Consider the following 6,229-nt stretch of genomic DNA (forward strand, 5'->3'; position numbering starts at 1 on the left):
CACCACTAGAGAGAGCTAAGAAGATTACTGCATACAGATATAAACAGCCACCACTAGAGGGAGCTCAGGAGATTACTACATACAGATATATACAGCCACCACTAGAGGGAGCTCAGGAGATTACTACATACAGATATAAACAGCCACTACTAGAGAGAGCTCGGGAGATTACTGCATACAGATATATACAGCCACCACTAGAGAGAGCTAAGAAGATTACTGCATACAGATATATACAGCCACCACTAGAGGGCGCTAAGGAGATTAGTACATACAGATATATACAGCCACTACTAGAGAGAGCTCGGGAGATTACTGCATACAGATATATACAGCCACCACTAGAGAGAGCTAAGAAGATTACTGCATACAGATATATACAGCCACCACTAGAGGGCGCTAAGGAGATTACTACATACAGATATATACAGCCACTACTAGAGAGAGCTAAGATGATTACTGCATACAGATATATACAGCCACCACTAGAGGGAGCTAAGAAGATTACTGCACACAGATATATACAGCCACCACTAGAGGGAGCTCAGGAGAATACTACATACAGATATATACTGCCACCACTAGAGGGCGCTCAGGAGATTACTGCACACAGATATATACAGCCACCACTAGAGGGAGCTCAGGAGATTACTGCACACAGATATATACTTTCACCACTAGAGGGGCCTCAGGAGATTACTACATACAGATATATACTGCCACCACTAGAAGGCGCTCAGGAGATTACTGTATACAGATATATACAGCCACCACTAGAGGGCGCTCAGGAGATTACTGCACACAGATATATACTTTCACCACTAGAGGGGCCTCAGGAGATTACTACATACAGATATATACTGCCACCACTATAAGACGCTCAGGAGATTACTGTATACAGATATATACAGCCACCACTAGAGGGAGCTCAGGAGATTACTGCATAGAGATATATACAGCTACCACTAGAGAGAACACAGGAAATTACTGCATACAGATATGTACTTCTGTTCATACTCATGAGTAAGAACAGAAGTGTTCGAAGACCGTAAATCGGTGGGAGAGTGGGAGAAGGTGCCACTGTGTTTGTACATAACAATTTTGGTGGAATAAAGACCGAGACCAGAAAACTTTTACCACAAGTGCTGGAGCCCCTTTACCTTATATAAACGTGATTTCTGGACTTGCTTGGGTCTGTTCCGTGCACCCATCAACAGGATTGATACAGGTGAGCTGGATAATATCCAATTTTTATGTACAGCCACTAGAGGGAGTTCAGGAGATTACTACATACCGATATGTACAGCCACCACTAGAGGGAGTTCAGGAGATTACTGCATCCAGATATTTATAGCCACAACTAGAGGGAGCTCAGGAGATTACTGCATACAAATATATACAGACACCACTAGAGAGAGCTCAGGAGATTACTGCATACAGATATATACAGCCACTGCTAAAGGGAGCTCAGGAGATTACTACATACAGATATATACAGCCACCACTAGAGGGAGCTCAGGAGATTTATGCAGACTGCATATATAGCCACCACTAGAGGGAGCTCAGGAGATTACTGCATACAGATATATACAGACACCACTAGAGGGAGCTCAAGAGATTATTGCATACAGATATATACAGCCACCACAAGAGGGAGCTCAGGAGATTACTACATACAGATATATACAACCACCACTAGAAGAAGCTCAGGAGATTACTGCATACAGATATATACAGCCACCACTAGGAGGAGCTCAGGAGATTACTGCATACAGATATATACAGCCACCACTAGAGGGAGCTCAGGAGATTACTACATACAGATATATACAGCCACCACTAGAGGGAGCTCAGGAGATTACTACATACAGATATATACAGGCACCACTAGGAGGAGCTCAGGAGTTTAATGCATACTGTATATACAGTCAACACTAGGTAGAGCTCAGGAGATTACTACATACAGATATATACAGCCACCACTAGAGGGAGCTCAGGAGATGACTACATACAGATATATACAGCCACCACTAGAGGGCGCTCAGGAGATTACTACATACAGATATATACAGCCACCTCTAGCGGGAGCTCAGGAGTTTAATTCATACTGTATATACAGTCAACACTAGGTAGAGCTCAAAAGCCTACTGCATATGTTATATGTATCTACCTCTAGGGGGACTTACTGTACTGTATAAACATTGAACTCAAACATCCAAACTCCCCTAGTGGTGGCTATATATACAGTATGCAATAATCTCCTGAGCTTTCCCCAGTGTGGCTGTATATATCTGTGTGCATGGGTGATGGGCCACTGTCACGACCATGGTCATGGTCGTGACTCCTGTATCCGCATGCTGTTGCCTGCGGTCTGGTTTTGTTGTTCAACCACAGGTGAGGGCCGCTAGTATGTTGCCTCACTTGTGGTTGCCGTGTTGGCTGTATATATTTGTATGCAGTATACAAATTACAATATCTAACGATATGCAAATGAACCTTTAAGACCAATGTAGTTTTGCAGTGCATCTATTTAACCGCACTTTCCCAATAGACCAGGAGTAGGGATCCCTTTTGTTGCTGTGCTTCAATTAAAAAATAATCTAGAGCGCACAAAATGGGTGCCTGCACTATATATATTACATACAGTACAGGTGCCATTTTTATCACACATAGCAGTCTAACTTTCAAGTGCAGAATGTTATTTATTTAGTCCTTTATTTGACATTAATGACAGCCAAGCTAAACACAGGGGGTCCAGAGAGGGGTTCACCCAGCTTTCACTCTGCCACTGTCCCTGCCTCTTTTTTTGTAACTGTCCCTGCCTTTGTCCCTTTCTTAGTCTCAGATCTGCCCCCACCTCCATCAGCCTCCTATCAGACCCCCCAGCCTACACTAGCCTCGGATCATACTCCCATCAGACCTCCCAGCCTCAGATCAGATGCCCATCAGACCTCCCAGCTTTAGATCAGATGCCCATCAGACCTCCCAGCCTCAGATCAGCCCCCATCAGACATCCCAGCCTCAGATCAGATGCCCATTAGACCTCCCAGCCTCAGATCAGACCCCCTTCAGACCTCCCAGCCTCAGATCACACACCATCAGACCCTCCATAGCCTCAGATCAGCCCCTATCAGCCCCTTCATAGCCTCAGATCAGCCCCTATCAGACCCTCCCCAGCCTCAGATTAGCCCCCATCAGACCCTCCCTAGCCTCAGATCAGACCCTCATCCGACCCTCCCCAGCCTGAGATAAGACCCTCATCAGACCCTCCATAGCCTCAGATCAGACTCTCATCAGACCCTCCATAGCCTCAGATCAGCCCCTATCAGCCACTCCATAGCCTCAGATCAGCCCCTATCAGACCCTCCCCAGCCTCAGATTAGCCCCCATCAGACCCTCCCTAGCCTCAGATCAGCCCCTATCAGACCATCCCCAGCCTCAGATCAGACCCTCATCAGACCCTCCCCAGCCTCAGATCAGACCCTCATCTGACCCTCCCCAGCCTCAGATCAGACCCTCATCCGACCCTCCCCAGCCTCAGATCAGACCCTCATCAGACCCTCCATAGCCTCAGATCAGACTCTCATTAGACCCTCGCCAGCCTCAGATCAGACCCCTCCCTGCATCAAATCAGACCCCTCGGGCTCAGATCAGACCTTCCCACCCTCAATTAGCCTCAGATCAGCCCCTATCAGACCCCCAGCATCCAATCAGACCTCAGATCAGCCGATGAAAAAAAACAAAAACTTACCTCCGGTCCTCTTCTTCCCGCCGCGCTGTACTGTGACCTGACAGCGCACAGCGTCAGGTCATAGTGCGCATCTATGTGCACTATGTGCGGACGCTGTATGTGTCAGAACACAGAGCGGGGCCGGAAGAAGTCCAGGGAAGGTGAGGACAGCCAGTGGAGTGCTGTTCTCACCTCCCTTGCCTCCCGCATGCTAATGACCACTTCTATAATGGAAGTGGTCATTATCATTTTCACTATATGTTCTGGCAGGGGGCCAGGGCCACATGAATTGATCCTGGGGGCCATATGCGGCCCGCGGGCCGGAGGTTCCCCACCCCTGAACTAGACTAACACACTGATGCAATTTAAGTCTACTGCTTCTGTGAGCCATTACAGGCTTGAAACGGCTACTTACCTCACATCGCTCAAAATTAACCCCCCCCCCCCCCAGTCGCAAGGCCATTGCTAAGAAGAGATTGATTGGAGTGTCCGTCAAGCATGCATCCTGCTGTTCCATTCAGAACCTATGGCACTAAGGGAGACAGACAAGACCACATCCAGTATCATTCATCACCTATTTAACAGCTAGGTGATTAATGCTACACCTAATTAATATTTAAGTTAAATGTATAAACAGTATACAATAAGCTCCCCCTAGTGGTGGAAGCCAGAATTTTATAATTGAAATGTGTCCATGCAGGGGAACTGGAGCTTTGTATAAGAAAAAAGGCACATATTATGCAATGATAAAAAATACTTTTCCTAATATTATGGTGTAAATGTGGGGACCTTAGTCTGAGGAAAGCTCTGGTCATCACATTTACCCTCTTGTTTTGCTTGTTTATCCTGAAGTTGCTTGTATACTTCTTCTGCGTCTTCTACTGCTTTCTGCCGGACAAGTCTGTGCAGCATGCACGGGCAGTGTCTTACACAGAAGATCATATGACCACCTGTCGGTGGCTTACATACAGAAATGGTGACATATACCACCTGTATATACGAGAAGTGAGGCATTAGCTAAGTGAAGTAAATTCCTTTGAAGTATACGGGCCTGACCTAAAATAACACACACAGTGATGTATTGCGACAGTCATGTTTTAATCTGGACAAGCCCTTTAAGCCTCCATGTCCTTCCGCCCCAGTGATCTATCAGGGCAATCATGGTGGTAGTCATGGTGATAGATGTCACTACGACTTCAGATTACTGTTTCTTCTCAGAAGTAATCTGAAAATAGGTAATCTGAGACTGTCATAGACGTCAGCAGGTAGACATAACTCGCCCATTTCTGCGCACCCTATCCATTCTGAAGCAAATGGACCCATCGTATGGTCCTGGTAGATCATTTAATGCAATGCAAGTATTATGGAGTAGGTAGCTTCTTATGAAAATGATCTTGAGACCTTTCTATCATCTGTGGAGACATTAGTACCACTGATGATACATTCTGCATCCACTGAAGCTCCTTTCTCCAGTATGACCTTATCAAGCATCTGTATTTCCATCACATCTGTGCACCTCAACATTTCAATAAGCAATGATATATACTGAAAACAGAAGTCTGGAATATTGAGAAGAAGTTCTCAAGGGGCGGCCAATTCATATGGCATGCCTTACAGGCCCTGGTAACCTTTGCACTGAATGCAAAAATTAGAAAAATTTCTAAAAATGTTTTATTACATACTGTATATCCTTCAATTTTGCTTCGGCAGAGTGTGTGTAAGTCCTTCACCTAGCTGCTGGTGCAGCTGAATCTGACATTAATCTATCCGCTCCTGTTTCTTATGTATCTCCTGGCTCCCCCCTTCCCCCTTTCTCTCAGTGTAGAAAGCAGGGAGGAGGTTGTATATGCTAGATCAGAGTGTGGAGGGAGGAAAGGCATCCAAAGAGGGCAGCTCAGACAGGGTGTAGACATGGAGGAGAGCAAACACAAGGCAGTTTGTAGGGGAAGACAGCAGCATCCTGGACACACAGATCCAGCATGTATTACACACTTGGAAGGACAAGGCCACATGAGTGAAGTCTGTAACTAGGAGCAGGTTGTAAACGAAATAGCTGGGGTCTGAAAATAACTGAAGGAATTAGGATTGCAGACTGAAACTTACTGACATATATAAATATAATTTTGTTTCTCTTTTAGGAGATTCTCATTGCCTTTAAAGGTAATAAGTATCTGCTTGATGGGGGTCTGAAACCCTCTCCATCTCCACCACTGGTCATCCGGTGAGCGCTGCTGTCTCCTCACAGAATACGAAGCATAGTTCTGTATATTGCATAGTGGTATTGCAGCCCAGGCCTATTCCCTTGAATGGGACTGAGCTGCACCAAGGCCACATGACCAATGAACATGACATCTCTAGCTTAGGAGAAGGCTGTAGCACTCACCGGTGCACCAAATGCTGATCGGCAGGGGCCGCAGGAGTCAAACCCCCAGTGATAAGATATTGATGACCTGTCTTGAAAATACAGTGGTGCCTGAAAGTTGGCGAACCATTCAGAAA

The sequence above is a fragment of the Bufo gargarizans genome, chromosome 5, assembly GCF_014858855.1.
Source record: "Bufo gargarizans isolate SCDJY-AF-19 chromosome 5, ASM1485885v1, whole genome shotgun sequence".
Lineage (NCBI taxonomy): Eukaryota > Metazoa > Chordata > Amphibia > Anura > Bufonidae > Bufo > Bufo gargarizans.